Raw genomic sequence first — 20,074 nt, 5'->3', positions numbered from 1 at the left:
ATGTATTAGTTCTTTATATGCTCACCACTGCCTGTCCACCATCATATCTTTTGATATAGTTTCCCATTACAGGCAACTCACATCTCTTAACCAGCCCTATGTGGCTCAACCTGCCTGTAATCCTATACCCCTCCTCAGTCCTCCAATCACCTCAGGCTCCTGTCTCACCTCTCTCCCTCTCCTGGTTATCTCCCCTCTCGGTCCTGATGCAGGGTCTAGACCCAATTCCTTTATCACCCCCCACCCCCCACACAAATGCTGCTGTACGTCCAAAAGTTGCTTGTTGTTCCAGATTCCAGCATCTGCAGTCTCTTGTGCCTCACCTCTCTTAACCTTCATAGTTTCCTTTTTAGATTTAAGACCTTTGTTTCAGATTGATCTTTTAATATCAATACAAAATTTCATCATATTATGGTCACTCTTCATTAATGCCCTTCTTCAACAAGATTATTAATTATTCCTTGCTCAATGCATAGTATCAAATGCAAAATAGTGCTTTCCTTCTTCAACATATTGATCCAGAAAATCATCTTGCACATATTCCATTAAATCATTTTCCACCTTATTGCCGGAGGCATAGTGATCTAACTGAGAATACCGTCTCACATCTTTAAAAAAAAGAGGAACTGTACGAACAGCCAAAGTCTATATTTTGTTTTAAACTTTATGCTCAAACATTTCACAGACATTTTAATTTCATTCTATTTGCCTCTGCTTTTTAATGAAGTACATTGTTCCCAGTGACAACCTTAATTTAGCACAATGCTTGACAAATAAATGTTAAGTCAGTCATATCTGCAAGATAGAAAAGCAGATTCATACCATATAGTGCTAAGACCCCTGTCCAAATCACAGCTCTCTTGGAAATATGGTAGCAGAATCTTCACCAGAGCAAAGTGTGACGGCAATAGCAAAAATCCACTTTTACGGAGGTGAATTGACAGAGTTAAACAGTACTACTCAAACTCATGACTACTGGGCAGCAAAGAATGACACTGCAGACCAAAGAACGAACTTGCTTGACTTCTTGGTCAAGCATGGGTGCGGCACAGTGCTCACACAAATAAAACACACAAAAAAAAGTGGAAAAAATTTAAAGACAACCAGCGCTGTGGGATTTGGGGCTTGCATCACTTTGGAGGAAGAGACCAGAAGCAAAACTGGTGACCATAATATTATCAAACCACTCTCAGGAATGTCCTTGAGCCTGGTCCACACATTGGCAAGCCTCCAAGCAAGGCTTTAGCAACCCACCCTATCAACCACAATCAGTACGTGTCCCAGAAAACAAAGCAAATGGACAGAAACATGTCTGAGAAAAGTATTAGCAGATTGTGATGATGCAGTCTGTTCAGCAGGATCAGTTCTCTACAGTAAAGATTGCCTTGCCAACCAGTGCAATAACCTGTAACTTGAATCTTCAGTAACACCAGACAGAAATAACCAAGACAGCATTGCAAAAACTTATTTGGTTCTGATGTGATCAGACTTAGGTATACTTCATTCTATAACGAGAAAAATTATGCACTTAATACCTGAAGATAGTGTTGTATTGTTTAGAGAGCTGAGCACAAGAGAACAAAAAATATTTCTTGTGTTTGATGGAGTGGAATGACCAACATAAGTGAGGAACAACTATCACAGTGTTGTTTGCAACAGATGCTGCTTTTGTTCAAATTTCTACAATATTTTCCAACAGGAACATTAAGAGACTTAAGTACTGTTATGGGTTTCACTGTTTTCAGACTTTTGGATAATGTATGTTCCCAAATGAACAGGACAATTCCTATTAGCCCAAGTGCAATACAAGGGGAAGTTTGTTAAAGCCTAATTAAGTAATGTAGATCAGTGTTAACAAACTCACGGATGTGCTTCTGAATAGAATCCGAGGAGCGGTAATTAATTGGCTATGAACAGGGTGGTGGGGAAGTGTGGTCTCCTCAAAATTCTTCTCAAGAGACAAGGTCATGAACATGTGCACACACAGTCACGCCATAACACATCTGCTTCTAAAAACTAGCAAATTTGAATTTAGGTATTAGATATTTATTAGTCACATGTACATCCAAACACACAGTGAAATGCATCTCTTGCGTAAAGTGTTCTGGGGGCATCCTGCAAGTGTCGCCACTCTTCCGGCGCCAACATAGCACGCCCACAACTTCCTAACCTGTAGGTCTTTGGAATGTGGGAGGAAACCAGAGCACCCGAAGGAAACCCACACAGTCACAGGGAGAACGTACAAACTCCTTTCAAGATAGCAGCGGGAATTGAACCCAGGTCGTTGGCACTGTAATAGCATTACGCTAACCGCTACACCACCGTGCCGCCCATTGCTTGGCTGTGTACCTGCTGCAAAATATATGGAGCTTTAAAAAATGTTGAGACAAACAGCCTGATTCAAAGGATTCCAGTAACTTCATTTTTATAACAGGATCTGAAATTTGTGAGAGTGGTGGGTCAGTGACCAAAACAGTTCTTAATGCTCCACAGTTGAAATATCAAACAGCCTGTTCTCTCTGCAGAGGTTTCCCAATCTGCTGACCATTTCCACCATCCGCTTTACATTTTCTTTTTTTTAAATGTAAAACTGGCCAGTTTTTCCCATCTTTCAGTAGTTTCACTGGCACAAGTCAGACCTGTTGACACTTCCCAAACATGCTCCCTTCCAAGTCCATCATAATTTTTTTGTCTGCTTTCATGTTGCAAACTATCAAGGAGCTACAATTTATTTTCTGGGTCTATGCAAAGTAGAACTTCTACAGCTTGCAATGACTAGGATTTCAGTTATGTGCAATAATGAGCGTGTATAATTCTGAAACAGGGTAGCCTTGAATTGTGGAAATACCCAACAATACCAGAACATGCTGCTACCCTCCCAGATGAGCTGTGCCTGAATGGATGATTTTCAATTATATAAAACCAGAGTGGTTACTGAACTGTCACCAGTTCCAGTAATGCAAGATGAATTAAAGCCATGCTCATCCTGCGTCATTAGCAGGAGGCCAACAGTTGTATTCAATGACTTGCAACTGGAATCAGCTGATTTACACCTTTTCACTGCAAATCTACACCACTGCAAATTGGTAAATTGGTTTATTATTGTCACATGTACCAAAGTACAGTGAAAAGCTTGTCTTGCATACCGTTCATACAGATCAATTCATTACAACAGTGCATTGAGGTAGTTCAAGGGAAAACAATAACAGAATGCAGAATAAAGTGCTACGGTTGCAGAGACTGTGCAGTGCAGGTAAACAATAAGGTGAAAGGTCATAACAAGGTAAATTGTGAGGTTAAGGGTCCATCTTATCGTACAAGGGAACCGTTCAATAGTCTTATAATAGAGGAACAGAAGCTGTCCTTGAGCCTGGTGGTATGTTCTTTCAGGCTTTTGTATCTTCTGCCTGATGGAAGATCATACCAAACTGTGATAGGGCTCTACCAGATGGTTAACATTTAAAATTCTCCATGGATTGTCACCTTGTCGTGGTGGAGAAGCTTGTGTGGTCCTGAGATCCGTGTGATCCTGAGAGTGATGCCGTTTGGAGCTATGCTCCTGGTAGGGTCACCCATGGCGGTAAGGTCAATGGTGAGGTCCCTGACAAAGAACAATCCAACTAAGACCTCAACGGTGGAACAGGTGGATGAAGTTACTTCGAACTCAATGGCTGTGAAGGCGGATGAAGGCTGCAACAAATCCATCAGCTCCAATCATCGTGGTCTCCATGCCATTGGAATCAGTTGGTTGTGAAGTACCGTGTGCTTTTTGTAGTGCAACATGAAGTACACGTTAAATAAATACAGGCACAGGCGTCTTCGCTCTGTGGGCTACTTCTACTTGAGAGCCCATAAGTAGATCAACGGAACGAAGACCATCATCCTCAACCTCGAGGGATAGCCACGATGACGACGATGAACATTTAAAATTTTAGAACTTGTATGGGAGCACCCACCACATCTGATTTGGTACCACAGAAGTGTCCCATGCTGCCTGATGCCCAACTAACAAAAGCAGAAAATACTGAAAGAACTTTAACGAAGAGTCACAGACCCTAAACACTGACAGTTTCTCTTTCACAGATGCTGCCTGACCTGCAGAGTTTTTCTAGCATTTTCTGGTTTTATTTCAGATTTCCAGCATCTGCAGGGTTTTTTTTATTTAATGAGGGAGAAAATTGCTTAAACTGACTTTTAGCTGCCACTCTTACTTTATTGAAAGAAAGAAAAAAAAAATAAACAATTGTTAAAAAGCACCAGAGTGCATTAAGGAGGCTGGTATGGTTTTGCTGCACTGTATCTCCACCGTAACATTAACAGATCTAATGATAAACTACAATGATTAGAAATCGAACGGGTGATAGCTAGCCATGACACATGATAGGTAAGAATGACAGTCATTGGTGAGTGGAAATAAGTTGGGCAATACAGACTACCCTTGACTGTGACTCATCTGCAGTAACCAAGATAGTAAAAGCACTCAATGTTCCACGCATAGTTTTCACACCCCCTCCTGTTTGCTCAGGAGTGTTTGTACCTGTTCATTTTTACCCAAAAGAATGCAACATCTGCTGAAAGTTTAAAATAAACTGTGACGATTAGCATTCTGTTTGCTAAAGAATTGCATAAGTATTTCAGTGAAAACAACAGAGGAAAATTGTTAGCAAAAGCCAAACTCTAACTATACAATGCACCGTCGCAAAATGTAGTCTAGCTCTGGCGCGAAGAAGATATCGAATGCCTGGGTGCGGTGCAGAAAACCCTATGAAGATATTTCTTATGCTCAAAGGATTTAGGAAAAAAGGCTACATAAAATTAGGATTTGCAGTTTTGTAGGGAGGCAAACAAATGCAAGATGCCAAAAACAGACTGAACTGCAAACTACTACATTTAAGAAACTCAGAGACAGGCACATGGATGTAAGAAAAATGGAAGGTAATGGGCTGAGTAGGACAGAAGGGTTAGATTGATCATGGAGTAGGTTCATATAGGTCGGCACAACATTGTGTGCCGAAGGGCCCGTACTGTGCTGTATTTTTCTATGTTCTATGTACTAAATGGAGAGTGATCAAAATAGTGAAGGACAAATTTATGGACCAGAAATGTTTCCGTATGGGAAGAACTGGCAAAGAATTGTTCTCTTAAGACAAGGATGAAGCAGAATTCATTTGTAAAGAGTTTGGTGGTGTTATGGACAGTTTGTTGGGGAAAGGTAAACCAGGATGCCACAGTGCTCCTTGTAACCCATTTTTAAGGCCTTTCCCTTTGTCTTTTTCCCTAAATCATGATTTCCAAAGCAGGCTTTATAGTATAGTTAAATTTTTATTCTAATGTGAAATTCTAACGTAGAAAGTTGAAAGAAAATTGGCCCAAATAAACCCTGAAAACTCAATGAGCAAATATGTCATTAAAGCAGTTTTAAGAAAATATTTTAAAGATGAAGAGTTGTATTTTTTGAATATAGACCAGAGTTGATTTTTATACCCGTGTTGCTTTCAAAGTTATTACAAAGACCGGTTCCCTTCTTAGGTTGAATATTTATGCATATAATAAGATATCATAGTCCTAGAAAGACACAGCACAGAAACAGGTCCTTTGGCATACCGAGTCCATCAATATCGACCACTACACCTTTATTAATCCCATTTTTTTATCCTCCCCACATTCTCATGAAAACCCCCACCCCCACAATCACTCACCGACACACTTGCCGCACATCCTTGGGCAATCCTTGAGCACCCAGAGGAAAACTACGCTAGGGAAAACATGTAAACACTACACAGACAGCGCCCATGGTTCGGATTGAACTCGGGTCTCTGGCGCTGCAAGGCTGTAGCTCTACGAGCTGTATCACTCTGCTGCCTTGTTTTTAATCAGTTGTTAAAATAATTTTACATGTTAATTCGATCACTAAAATTTAGGAAAACAAACGAAGCAGTAATTAAGCTGATAAATTAAATGAAAATCTGGAATTATTTACATTTTTCCTTCATTAGTCTTAAATGCAACAAGATATCTTTATTAGTCACATGTAAATTGAAACACAGCGAAATGCATCTTTTGCGCAGAGTGTTCTGGGGGCAGCCCGCAAGTGTTGCCACGCTTCCGGCGCCAACATAGCATGCCCACAACTTCCTAACCTATACGCCTTTTGGAATGTGGAAGGAAACCAGAGCACCCGGAGGAAACCCATGCAGACACGGGGAGAACGTACAAACTCCTTACAGACGGTGGCTGGAATTGAACCCGGGTCGCTGGCGCTGTAATAGCGTTACGCTAACCACTACGCTACCATGCCTGCAACAACCAAGCTTTAGTAAATGTACACCTAACAGCGGATGCATTCAGCTATCTGCGTCACTTAATATCATTAGTGGATGGTCTTTCCAATGAGAACCCATTGCCCACATTATGCTGCAGCAGGTAATGTGGCTGAGTTCAGTGCCACAATATCCCCTCAGCTGAGTACCTAATATCAGAAGCTCACTGCCAAAAGAATTTCAAAGAGTCTGTACCCTTATCAATCTGCAGTGCGAGTCAGAAGCAGAAGGCTAATTTTATTGCACTGGCCATTTAATCCAATCAGTTTTATGGATTAATTTTACTTCATAAAAACTATCAATAATATCTTCTTGTGCTTTCTGGAAACGGGAAAGCCAAAACTGTTTTTAAACCACTAGTGGACTGAAATTAATACTAGTACGATGTTTCTGGTGCCGATATATTTACCTTAGCTCAAGGAGACAAGAAACAGAATTGTGAACTTACCTTTTTGCTTCCAGAACTTTGCAAATGAAAGTAGGATGTGCACACTTTGTGTTATCATGCAAAGTGTACATACATCAGACAATATATATGATGTTATCAGTGGCATGCCATGCATGCAATTGTGGAATCTCTAAAAAAAACAGGGAAAAATTTCTTCTCCCACGGATTCGAACTGGCAACAAATCCATTTTTAACCAATCCATGAGCTAGAAAAAATGTGGCAATTAACAAAAACTTACATTATATATAGCCTTAATTGTCAACAAATCATTTAAAAAGGGCTAGACCTATCTTGTAAACACTGAGTTCTATGCTTTGCCAATATGTCCTCTGAGTACAAAATAAGCTTATTGTTAATTTGTTGGAAAATCCTTCTATTGTAAGTAAATGAATAATAATTTTAAAAATAAGTAGTTAATTGATCTCAAAGAAATATTTTGGACAAAGTGGTGGTTTCCACTCAAAGTAAAGAGCAAATTAGACAAATCAGCCAGCTCTCAGGGACAAAAGAGAGGCTGGACTCTGGAGCAACAAACAATCTGCAGGAGGAACTCAGCAGGTTGAGCAGCATCTGTGGGGGGAAAGGAATTGTCGATGTTTCAGGTTGAAACCCTGATTCAGGGCCTGATGCAGGGCTTCGACCCAAAACGTCGACAATTCCTTTCCCCCCACTGATGCTGTTCAACCCATTGAATCCCTACAGCTGACTGTTTGTTGCAGCCAGCTCTTATTCCTACTTGCCTATCTAGTTAGATCCTGTCTGAAAATACACATGCTCAAGCATTAAATGGAAGCGAGATAGGTTCAGCTTTGATCACTTTCATTCTTGGTGCAACAGTATTGTCTGCCAACTCAAGGCCAAGCAAGCAGATGAAAACTGGTCACTTGAGTGTGATCCTGAAGAGCTGCCTATAGAATAATACCCAAATGTAACATAGCATCTCTGGAAGAGCAGGTTAGATTAGATTAGTTTATTGGCATATACACCAGGGTGCAATGAAACTCTTTGTTCGTGTGATGCTCACGAAGTAAACAGTATATGTGATAATAATAAATAGAATAAGTTGAAAGACAAGCGCAAAAACAGCAGAATGGTACAAAGATTGCAATGCAATCTGAAGTAGTGCAACAAAAAATAGTGAAGTGGCAATAGCAGAATAACTGACAGAGGTAGTGTTAAAATTACAAGATCGTGGCAGCTCATAATGTGGCAGCCCCCACTAGGGGTGGGGGGTGGGGGATGTGAAAGAAGCAATTGGTTCTGATCGCAATGGGGAAAAAGCTGTTCTTAAGTCTGGACTTTCAAACTCCTGCATCTTCTCCCAGAAGGTAGAAGAGAGAAAAGGGAATGGCCAGGTGGCGGGCGACCCTGACTACGGTACTAGCCTTCCTGAGGCAACACACTGTAAAGATGGACTAGATGGAAGGAGGTGACGAGCCTGTGATAAGCTCAGTTGTGTGGGCGGGCACGGTCCGGTTGGTGGGCAGCATTTTTTGTTGGAAGAGTGAACATCTCCCATTAATAATACAACTACAAATAGACAATAGCACAGCTGTCCTGAAATACTGCACACTTTAATGCCATAGTGTCATGGACATTATCCATGTTATTTCAGCATCAGTTCTGCAGCACAAGCAATATTATTGGCTTGTGTTTTTAGACCTTCAGATGAATGACTAATATTTCTTTGTGTCCAGAATACAACAGCAACACATGGAACCCCTCTGCCGCAGCAATTAGAACCACAAAGCCAAGTAACTGTGTACAAAAAAGATGAATGAAAACATTGGATGTTATAAATCTGAGAGAACTCGGAAAGCATATCCGAAAAATACACTTCATGTCTGCCGCTATAAAAAAGAATGATAGAAACTGCTGATCCCTTCAATTTTTTTTAAAACTAGATAACGAGAATGTGAAGTAAATGTACAATCTGAAGTCTCAAGGGAAAACCTAAACCCAAGATTGCTTAAATTCTACTGCTTTTTAATCACCATCTTTGGTTTGTTCTAAATTTATATGGAACAGTGACATTTTACTAAAGATCACTATATGCACAAGTATTCAACTTGAAAGAGGGGAACCGGTCTTTGTAATAATTTTGAAAGTAACACAGGGATGTAAAAATCAACTCTGGTCTATATTCAAAAAATACAACAGCTCTTCATCTTTAAAATAATAGATGATTTCCTTAAAACTGCTTTAATGATATATTTGCTTATCGAATTTTCAGTGTTTACTATAAAGCAAGATAATTGAAATAATACACAAAACCCATTTCCTAGATGCTGCACAGAATATTTATCATATAAAAGCTTCAAAAACATCATCTTTTCTAAAATATATGAAACCCATGGAGTGGGTGGTGGGGGAAGGGAGAATACAACTTGCTTACCTCGTTCTTTGCTTTTAAATCTATTGGAAGGAAAAAGCATGCTACTAGTAAATATGACTAGGTTGCAAGGCTGATATACATAGACTACACATTCAAACTCACAAGCTGAGAATATGACTATTTTAGAACACAAATCCTTGTCCTAAAAGTCATAGCTCCATACCACCATGCAGCATAACAATGACAAATTGATCCCTCTACCAATAAATAGTTCAGTATGAAAAACTAGTATCAAAGAGTTAACTATGCATCAGAGCAGTGAAAGATAAACAGGTTTTTTTAAAAATCAGAACCATTCCACTTCTTCTCAGTCCTGTCATCTGACTCCTCTTTCATTGGCACTAACTCATTCATTCGCACATCAACCTGCAATTGAGGGTGTAACGATGCTGCAGCAGGTAATGCTACTTTCTCCATTAACCAGGGTCAATCCTGACCTCTGGTGCTGTCTATGTGGAGTTTGCAAGTTCTCTGTGACTGTCCGGGTTTCCCCCCCAGGTGTTCTGGTTTCCTCCCACATCCTGGGATGTGGTTGGTAAGCTAGTGGCAATTGTAAATTATCTGTAATATAGCTGGATGGTGGGAGAAACAGGGGGTGTTAAATAGGCATGTGTGAGATAATAGGTTACTGGGAAATAAGTGAGGAATAGGATTGATGGATTGCTCCGAGAGCCAGCATTGATTTAATGTGCCAAATGGGCTCCTACATCATAAGGAAACAAAATGAGAAATATCCACGTGATGGAGAGTCTTTGACCCGAAACATTAACTCTGTTTTTCTTTCTACAGAGGCTACCTGACCCAAGCGTTTCCATTTTGTGTTTTTATTTCAGATTTCTATCGTGTCCAGTTTTGTTTATGTGAAATATTAACATTTCCCTCAAACTTCAGGCAGGCAAGTGCCTAGCTGTTCACTGGACAAAGAGTATGGAGTGGCAAGGGGCAAAACTAGATTTACATTCTCTTGGTACTGGCAATTTGACCTTGTTTGCAAATCTGCTTTAAGAGATATTTACTTGCTACACAAATGAAATATCAAAAAAAATTTGCTTCATTCTACTCTGCAATAGCTACCAACCAACAGACACCTCCCCTCCCCACTACCATCTAACAGCCACCTCCACCCATCTAGCCCTGCTAAATAATTGTGGAAATGTGCTCAAATACTCCTCCATTATGAAATCAGTATACGTCGTTACCCAAGTATTGCAATTGGGTTTCTGATATTGCAGAATTTCAGATGTAATGACAGGAGAACATCCAAACTTAGTCAGAAGTGGCCAGTAGGTTGTGGGTATGAAAATTAAACATTGTATTGTATGTTCCTTTATAGGGAACAAAAGATACTCAAATAAAATTAGAGCAGGAATTCGTTTGCTTCAGCCATAACTGGAATAAGAAATTCTTATACCCATAATAATTTACTTCAGGAGTCGTACAGTGATGTAAGTGAGGCAACATAAATCAAACATGTAAAACCAATATCAACAGAGCTTGGTTATTCCATCATTTATACCAAGGATCCAAATGCAAATCAGCTGCAAAGTCCCATTAGAATTTAAACAATATACCAGAGTTTCTTCTACTGTGAAGGAGAACTACTGTACTTAACAGTATTAACTTGTTTGTTTCTATACAAGAATGTGCTTGTTTTTTTGCATGCGCAGAACTTGGACCTCACAAGTTGTGGCAACAACCATTGACGACACGTTAACTCTCACCAAGCATCGTCGCTGTTACCATGTTTTCATTTAGAGGTGATAGAACAAAGGAGTAGCTATCTGGACATTTAAAATTCATTATTTCCCCAAGGAAGTGCTTGTTAAAATAAAAATGAAGGAGAGCAAAGGTTCCAGAAGGACGGAAAAGAAGGAGCCAGTGAGCTACAGTGGAAATAGCATCTGCAAAGCGAGTACAATAGTTCAGCAACAGTTCATTGACAATAAAACAAATGAAGATGAAGATTAATCCACTTCTCTTTCATACCTGGAATCCAAGGTCTAATTCAACGCTAATTCATATTTAGATGATTTGCCCCCAATTTCTGGAATAAGCCTTGTGCAACCTCTCAACACAAAATTGGACTTCTGCATTGAGATAACAAATTCATTTAGAATCCATACAGAAGATATGAAAATAGACAGTGTGAATGAGATGGATTGTGCTGACATTTGCCAGCAGTTCTAATCAAAACCACTGCTCTTCAGCTGTTGAAGTTGTTGCAACTGCCGAATCTGTCAGTTCACTCTGTCACTGGACTCCCCATAAATCCAGTAGCAGGGTCTACTCTTGCTGGATTCCATATTACCTTGAGAAAAGACCAGGTGCAGGATCTGTGACCCCACTGACTTCAATGAGGATTAAAGTACAGATTTCTGAAAAAAGTTACTTTTTTTTATTATTTTTCTTTAACGTTGTTAATGTTGTTGCAGGCACGGTAGTGTAGCAGTTAGCGTAACGCTATTACAGCGCCAGCGACCTGGGTTCAATTCCAGCCACCGTCTGTAAGGAGTTTGTACGTTATCCCCGTGTCTGCGTGGGTTTCCTCCGGGTGCTCTGGTTTCCTCCCACATTCCAAAGACGTATGGGTTAGGAGCTGTGGGCATGCTATGTTGGCACCGGAAGCGTAGCAACACTTGTGGGCTGCCCCCAGAACACTCTTCGCAAAAGATGTATTTCACTGTGTGTTTCGATGTACATGTGACTAATAAAGATATTTATGCGTTCTGTTTTAATTCATATCTACTTAAATTTTAAGAAGGCAATTTTAAGTAATTCCTAAATATCTCCTAATGGCAGAGGCATTTAAAATATAAAACTAATATCAATGAATAGCCAGGAAAGTCCTAACCTCCAGCTCCGTCAAATGTCAAAGTCTGGCAAAATCCAAGCCAGTTTAATCTGGACATGGGCAAATCCCACACAGTGATATAGGGTTAGAAGTTATAGGGATGCAGGGTTAGAAGTTGGGCGTTATCCAATGCAAAGTCATTCAAAGTTCCATTGCCAGTGTCCCACCTCGCACCAGGACTCCTTCACTCACGTGCTTGCTGATCAACAGCGACTCCTGGTTATGCAAGGACTGGATTTTAAAATTCTCATCCTCAAATCTCTCCATGAACTCAACCCTCACTCCCCCCCGCCTCTAATAACCTCCAGGACTACAATCCTGGAGGATATTTGATTTCCTCAATATCTGGATGTGATCATCCAAAATTTAACTCTTCCACCAACTGCCGAAGCCCTTAAGTTCTGGAATTCCCTCCATTAAACCTCTTTGCCTCTCTTCTTTAAAAATTCCTTATTTTACCCCACTCTAATAGCTTCTTAACTAACTTAGCCTCAATATCCTTTTGCTGACACAACTATGCATTGGGACATGTTTCTACTTTTAAAAGAGCTATACAAGGTAATATTAGTTGTTATTTCTGAAGGCGTAAGGTACTGACACTGGGAGGGCAAACTTGGGAGAGTCGAAAAATTCAATTCTGTCACTTTACCCAGTAAAATATTTCGCCGCAAAAAAAGATGAAAGATGACTTGCTCCCCTCATGTGTATCTTGAGTTTCCACGTGCCCTACTTTCCAATATTCTCTCCCCTCTGGGATGCTGAGCAGTTCACTCAGGGCAGCAGTGGATTTAAAGCAGAAAGTTTGGTAGATGAATCTTGATGAGATTAACTCAGCCTGTTTATGTCTTAGCACCCTTAGAGGCAAGTCAGCTATGTAGTATTTGGTGGAAATGTGTGGTGGACGCTATCAGACCAGGTTGTGATGCTCCTACCATCTAGCAAGTTAATGTTAAGACTCAACATGACTTACAGCCACTTCAGTAAATGCTCCATGGAAGGAGAATTGTAGATTGGCAAGCAAGAAAGACAAGTGAAGGGGACTAGAAAACAAAAGCATGTTGTTTCCTTCTTCTCTCCAAACCCTAAATAAGGTGACCATGCAATACATTCTTGACAATGGCTACCAATTATTTGGTTATTAGATGGTTAACATGTCAATAATACCAGTAATGAAATGCTTCATCCCAAGGAAAGTGAAAAGCTAAAATCCAGCATTGAGCCAGCTTATCTAGGAACATCAATAGAAACTTATCAAACGGTGATGTGGGAGAGAAAGGAGACTGAATGTGCAAGATTTCTTCACATTCAAAAAAACTATCCCTGAAGCTGATCATTATTAGAATTTTTAAAAAATCACCCAGCTTAAACAGATACTGTAAATGTCAACAATCAGACATTACCAAAAAAAAACTCATAATGGGGCCAATGACGTTGGAATAACAAAATTCTTAAATCATGGAACAACTATTTACACTTAGTTCAAAATATTTAAGTATTATTTCAACTAGTTGTTAGATCAGTAGAGAAAAAGAAAACCTTGTAGCCATGACCCCATGATGATCCGAAACATTTGCAAAATTCTGCATTAAAACACACTACAGTTTATTTAAAAATTCTTTTCATGGTTGTGAGAAAAACACCCTGTACATACTTGCATTCCTCTACATTATTTAAGAATTGATGCCGACGGGATTTTCCCATCGTCCTTCAAAATCCAAAGCTCCAGGTTTGCTTGTTAACTGACCATCACAGAAATGATTTCACTGTGTAAGATGAGTACAATAAAACTGCACTTTCAGAGTGGACGTTTAATGAATTTAAATTAAATTAAATTTTAAATTTTATTTACAGCTTCGTAACAGGCCCTTCTGGCCCAACGAGTCCGTGCCGCCCATTTTAAACCCAAATTAACCTACCCGTACGTCTTTGCAATGTGGGAGGAAACCAGAGCACCCGGAGGAAACCCACGCAGACACGGGAGAACGTACAAACTCCTTACAGACAGCGACAGGAATCAAACCCCGATCGCTGGCGCTGTAATAGCGTCGCGCTAACCGCTATGCTACCGTGCCGCCCAATTCCTGAGAAAGAAAAGGCTTTCCTGAGGGAAATGCACAAAAATGAGCAGTGGAATAAAGTGAAAAACAATTTATCAATCTTCAATGCACCAAGAATTGTTTCAGGATAAATGTTCCAAACACATTTCAACTCTTAGAATATCAATGACAAGTTTACTTGTCTGCATCCATTCCTTGGCGATCCTTACTGTTACCCTCTACTGGAATGGTCTTTTCAAAGTAAAATATTTGGAATTTTAAATGGCTTAAATAAAGGTGTCTCATACCAATAGAAACCTGGGAATTTTGTTTTAATTTGCTCCAACCTTCAAACTGAAATATGGAAACCTAAAGAAACCACTAGCAAAGTCGTCGTTAGTTTTAATAACAAGAAATGGATCCAGAAAAATTAGGTATAAGAAAGTTTCCAACAGAACTTACCAAAACAAGGAAAAGGAATATCTTTGCATTTGTCTCCTTTAAATAAGTCGAGTTGTCGCTGTGTCAGTCCCTATTTCTATTACTCAATGGCATGGAATGTCCAAGTAAAAACTGTGTACTAATGCCACAGTTTTATACACCTTAAAAAGGAAAGATCCAAGTTAACCCTGCCAGAACTCAAATCCAGCAATGGACTAACTGCCTCTCCTTTGTGATGCTCATCTATGAAAGCAAGAGAAGGTATATGCAGAACTCAAGTGTATTCATTTTTGTTAATTAAAGAAGTTTGTTTTTCCACAAGAGAATCCAATTTTTTTTTAGAATTGCTTCCACCACTTTAATAACGTTTGCCAGTGCAAAGTTTTGGTGGCAAAGTTCAGCACCTAGTAGCCAGGAAATTATAAAACAATAAACTCAGAGCCTTTGTTATTAGACAATTTAATTAGCAGTCTTTGCCTTCCACTAGATGTCTCCTGCTTGCCATTTAAAATATCCTCATGGAAGTGTCCAACTGACAGAGCATGCAAGCAATATTTATAGCTGATACAGCAGATCAATTCCCTGGATTTGTGGTAAGTTTCTTTTTAATTTGTGCCTAGCTGAGTAATGCCACTGGCATCAGATTGCAGGTGAGGGCACGATTTTTATTGTTGTGGCAACAATATGTGGTATTGTTCAAAGTCATCTTGCACAGCATGGAGAATAAGTAACAGTATCATCAGAACAGTCAGCATTTATTGAGCTCCTGTGGTCTCTCCCCACATGGGTGGAGTACAGACTGGATGCTTTGCCTCCACCCAGAGTAAAGTGACTATATAAAAGGTTAAAGAATGCCTGCACAATTAGCCAGTTACTGAAAAAAATCACTTGCAAAGTAAATGTAAATATTTTTAAACAGTATAAATATTTTTCTTGGATTTTATTCAAGTGCCACATAATTCTCCCACGTTCTGTTAAAAGCTCTAAAATCTACCAAATCATCGGAAATCTTCCAAAAATGTACAAAATCCCCTTGAGCATGGACCAAAGAATGCAGCACAAGGCCAGGGATGATTTTACAAATACTATTCAATAACAGCATACCATGAAGGTGACTTTCAAAAGCATTTATAAATTATGTTTGTCCATAAAAACACTTCAAACTATCACTTTAAATTAGTGTCCATTGATGCTCTTACAACTTAAAATAAAAACATCTACATTAGTAAATACATGCTTTAAAATTTATGGTAGGTGCCACAATGCTGCCAACTCTCAAGGAAAACAAATCCCAGTGCTAAATTAACATGCATACTCAACAAAATTTAGGATATAAATATACAAATCTCAGCTGCAGAAATTCCTGATTCAAATGAAGTTACTGAAATTCATATAATTCCATCTTTCTTTCCAGACACTCAGACTAAACCACACAATCATGCTCGCAATCAGAGCATTATATCCTATCATCAAAACCACATATTTCCAACTCCATGATAGTCTTCCTCCCCCTTTCTTACTGCCTCTTCTACCAAGATCCCTGTTTAAAGCTGTGTCTTCACCAACCTCCAGACTCTTGCATGCCTTCAGTTTTAACTTATCCCAAACTTCTGCCACCCATCTTCCCCATCCAGCCAACCTACATTGGCTCCCAGTTTCCCAAAGAATTAAATTTAAATTTCTGTCGTATTGTATTCTGGTGAATGGCCTTGCTGTGATGGTCATTTCTGTATATGCCTAATCTCATCTAGCCCTTTACTACCTTCCAGACAAGCCTTGTGCTCACCTTTGCTCTCCTTACTCTAAATTCAGTTGCCCACATTATTCCTTCTGTCTAGCAACCCCCCTCTAGCTAATCCACTTTTTCTACATTTAACACTTCCAAAATCTTGACCAACAAACATTCACTTTACATCAGATCACTTCAGACCTAGCTATATTCTGTTTCTGATCTGTTCACAGATGCAGAGTAAACATCCACCAGGCCACTTCAGTACCATTAAGAGACAATCGCATTCATGGGTCTGGAGGCACAGGTAGACCACATAAGCCAAGGATGGCAGATAACCTTCTCTGAAGAAGACTGGCAAACCAGATAGATTTTGGTAAGAATCCAGAAAGTTTGACAGTATATCATTAAATCCCCAATCTTACACCAGGTTTTTGAAAACTTGAATTTTAATTCCCCAACTGCCAGGGTTGGGGTATAAAACTAATGTCTCTGGGCCAAATACTCAGTCATCTGGACACCTATCTAGTAATATATCCATTATGCTGCCATAATGTTTGCTTTAAAAACAGAACAACCATCTATGAAATGTCTTAGTACATTTGAATTATTGGTGTTACACAAATGCAAATTTTTGTTGCTGTTTGCTATAATCATTGAAGAATGGCTACCCCTACCTGCTGCGTTTGCTCAGAAATCCCGGTACCATTACTCCAAATCTTCAAGTCTGATTAGCTATGGTGGTTGTCAGGCCCAGAGTTCCTTCTATAAAGATTCGACAGCTCAATAAACCCTTTCTTTTGAAGCAATTCGGGGTTATGATCCCAACACAAGACCAGTTGTGAATTTCATAACCAGTACAACTTATCACTGCTCACTAACATTCACAGCTTACACAAAAATAGACACAAGCACTCCTCACTAAGAATTTACCAATGTTTCTATTGAACTAACATTTTGCAATCTAGGTTAAGGGGTGCTGTACAGCAATAGAATTCCAGTAAATGCAGTAACTCATTCCAAATAACTGACAAATACACCCACTTTGCCAATCTCAGCACAAGTTTCATAATGACGTACGACCACATCAAGCTCCAGACACCCGCTATCACACATAACAAACTGCAGTCTCGGTTAAAGCTTCATTGACAGTGCCAGGATTACCTTGGTAACCCAGCACTCCCATTACTTATGGCTTCCCTTTGATGCAGCCTGCACTGGTGACCATGAACTCTGTGTGATACTCTTACTGGAGTCAAGAGTTAAATGCGATTCCCACAAAGATTTATTAGCTTACAAACAGTGTCTGGCTCCTACTAAAGCAAATTTATAGCCTGAAATACACTAATTATACTCATAGAAAAATGGTTCTTTATTTGCAAGAGCAGGGTTGTAATCTTTAACTCCAAGTCACAAAGGTTCTGACAAAATAGACTCGTTAGTTCACAGAGGCCTCTTCTGTGTAGCACTGCAGACTGTACCAGTCAGCAGCTAGCACTGTCACTGTACTGTATCAGAGGAGGGCAGGTGGTACATTGACATTTTCAAACAGTTTGCCCGATATAGTCACACCTCATTAATCCAGATTTTGAAGAGTCATATTAATTAGGTTATAGGACTTTCATGGCTGTTCCATTTATTGAAGTCAATTCAAAGTGCTCCTCTGCCATTTTTAAGTTCTGTTGGGAAGGCAGAATTAAACAAAATATGTCTGTTTTTCCCAATACATTATCTCTAAATAAGTTTGCTCTTCAATAGTCGGCACTGAAGAATCCTGACACACTGTTGGGCTGTTACATGTTTTTTTTCAACAATGCACAACCGTTTAACTCTGCAATGAACATTTTGTGCTCTCTATTGAATAGTAAAAAGGTCACAATTGCACAATGCACATTGATGCTAAACGTTCCAGCATACAAGCTGGTAATACTGATGTGACGCTACAAATTCTTAAGCTGTAAGCCAACTATATGCAGACACATAATAAACAAAAAATCTTTGAAAAATTCCGATAGAAGAATGAGTGATAAAGCATCACAGAATGGCAGACAAAAACAATGATACTCAAGGTTAGAATATAAGCCTTAAAATGCCTGGTCAAGTTGAAATCTGTACAAAAATACTTCAACACACAATTCTTAATCACATATTAGGTTGGTACTTTTTCACATCACCTCTGAATTTCCAAAAATGCGAACAAAGCAGGGTACATTAACTGTATGAATGCCCCACAAATACTCCCTGGAAACAGGAACAAATTGTTTAATGCAGAGCTACAACATTCATCCATAGCTGCCCTGTACAATTAATTTATGTTCATTAGAAGTTCTTTAACTTTTGTGGGCTAGATTTTAAATTATATTGTATTCCTACTGCACTCCCACCGCCCCACCCATTCCTAATTGTTGTCCCTGAAATGCTCCCAAATCATTTTATTTGGATCTTTTTAGCTTGTTTTAAAAAAAAGTCAGAGAAACACGCACACACTGGGAGATCCCTTCCAATCTCTATTCTAGCAGTAACAGATACCACAGAGAAGCGGCTTCTCTCGTTTCAAAAGCTCATCGTAATAACAAAAAAGCAGCACAAAGGATTACTTGATTCCCCAGGTACAGTGGGGTATCACATGGAGGATTTTCTAATCCACTTTGCTAGTTAATAAGTATGAAAACAAGGATCATTCCCTCCAGATCCACCTTTTTGCCCAGACTATCTGAAACTCACCAGTACTGCCGAGATATCCTACTTAATGCAAGCTTGCATGACTCCTGCCAGACATTCATTTAATTCTGGAACAGCACAAGCTGCTGCCAGACATTAGGTGTTATTTTGCAGAATGTGTGCATCATCATCTCTGATTTCCAAAACGTGTTAAATAATTCTTTGGGCAGCGAAGTTAGCAACCAATAAAGTTAAAAAGATCACATTCCAATTCATAACATTACATGACATGACATATGCAAATATTAAGCAACACTAAATGGAGTGATTCATAGAAGAGTTTCACAGTAGGCCGAATCATCTCGCTCTCCCTCATGTCAGACACAAACCACTGTCTACAGCAATAATCTTGATTTAGTTTCTGCAGGCTTGAGTTCTAGTCCGTCTCCTTTGCTTATCGGGGTGGATAATTACTCTTGCTGAAACAGCAACTGAATAGGAGCAAGAATAGGCCACATTAAGGAAATATGCCATTCTTTCAAGTCCCCATTCTTTCACCAAATGTGCAGTAAACAGACTAACAACACAATTCCTAATTTGGGTTTCCACTTCCTAGAATCTAGAATTCATCAGATGGCCCATAAAATTGAATTAAGACTACCATGGTAGTCATAACCAAAATAAGAGGTGGGATAAACCTTGGTGAATAATCACCTAATTATGTTTTATTTTCTCAAGTTAATAGTTGCTGTAATTTCAGAGCTCAAACTTTATGCAGTCATTTCTCTTGCCTTTATTGAAAAGGGAACAACACAGCATATAACACCAACTTCTTCTGCTGAAGCACACGGCATTAGATCAGCTGTCTGTCTATTACAGTAAATTATGGAGACTGTTTTGACAAAGGAGTGTTCCCAGCAGAAACTGGTACACAGCAAATGGTGGACCCATGGTAATGATATTCCAACTCGTCCGTGCACTCGCTGAAAGCTTCACTTGGTCTCATGAGCATCTAAACTAGGATCTGGAATCTTTTACAGCCATTTTTACTTGAGAAGCACAAAGGCAGGTGTTGACACTTGGTCTTCCTGCTATTTCCTACAACAGGGAGAGGAAATTGCAAGGACATTTCAGCGAGTCTGCATACAAAGAAGGCCCACGCAGTGCTTCGACAGGAGCATGGGGCATTCAG

The 20,074-nt window shown here is 39.5% G+C and overlaps 1 protein-coding gene across 6 annotated transcripts in view; it reads right to left on the bottom strand.

Moving 5' to 3' along the window:
• LOC127581064 (fibroblast growth factor receptor substrate 2-like) overlaps positions 1-20,074 on the bottom strand; it is a 75,118-nt gene that overhangs the window by 34,351 nt on the left and 20,693 nt on the right. The window contains exon 1 of one of the 6 annotated variants that reach the window (XM_052035132.1): positions 18,946-19,012. The exons of 4 other annotated variants lie outside the window; for them this stretch is intronic. The gene's annotated coding sequence lies outside the window, so the exon portion shown is untranslated. Of the gene's footprint in view, positions 1-16,898; positions 17,042-18,945; positions 19,013-20,074 lie in introns of those variants that run through there. One more of the 6 variants, XM_052035129.1, reaches the window with a different exon arrangement.

Source organism: Pristis pectinata, chromosome 20 (genome assembly GCF_009764475.1).
Source record: "Pristis pectinata isolate sPriPec2 chromosome 20, sPriPec2.1.pri, whole genome shotgun sequence".
In the NCBI taxonomy this organism is placed as follows: domain Eukaryota; kingdom Metazoa; phylum Chordata; class Chondrichthyes; order Rhinopristiformes; family Pristidae; genus Pristis; species Pristis pectinata.
The sequence above is the reverse complement of the archived record's forward strand: the minus strand, read 5'-3'. Positions and strand labels throughout refer to the sequence as shown.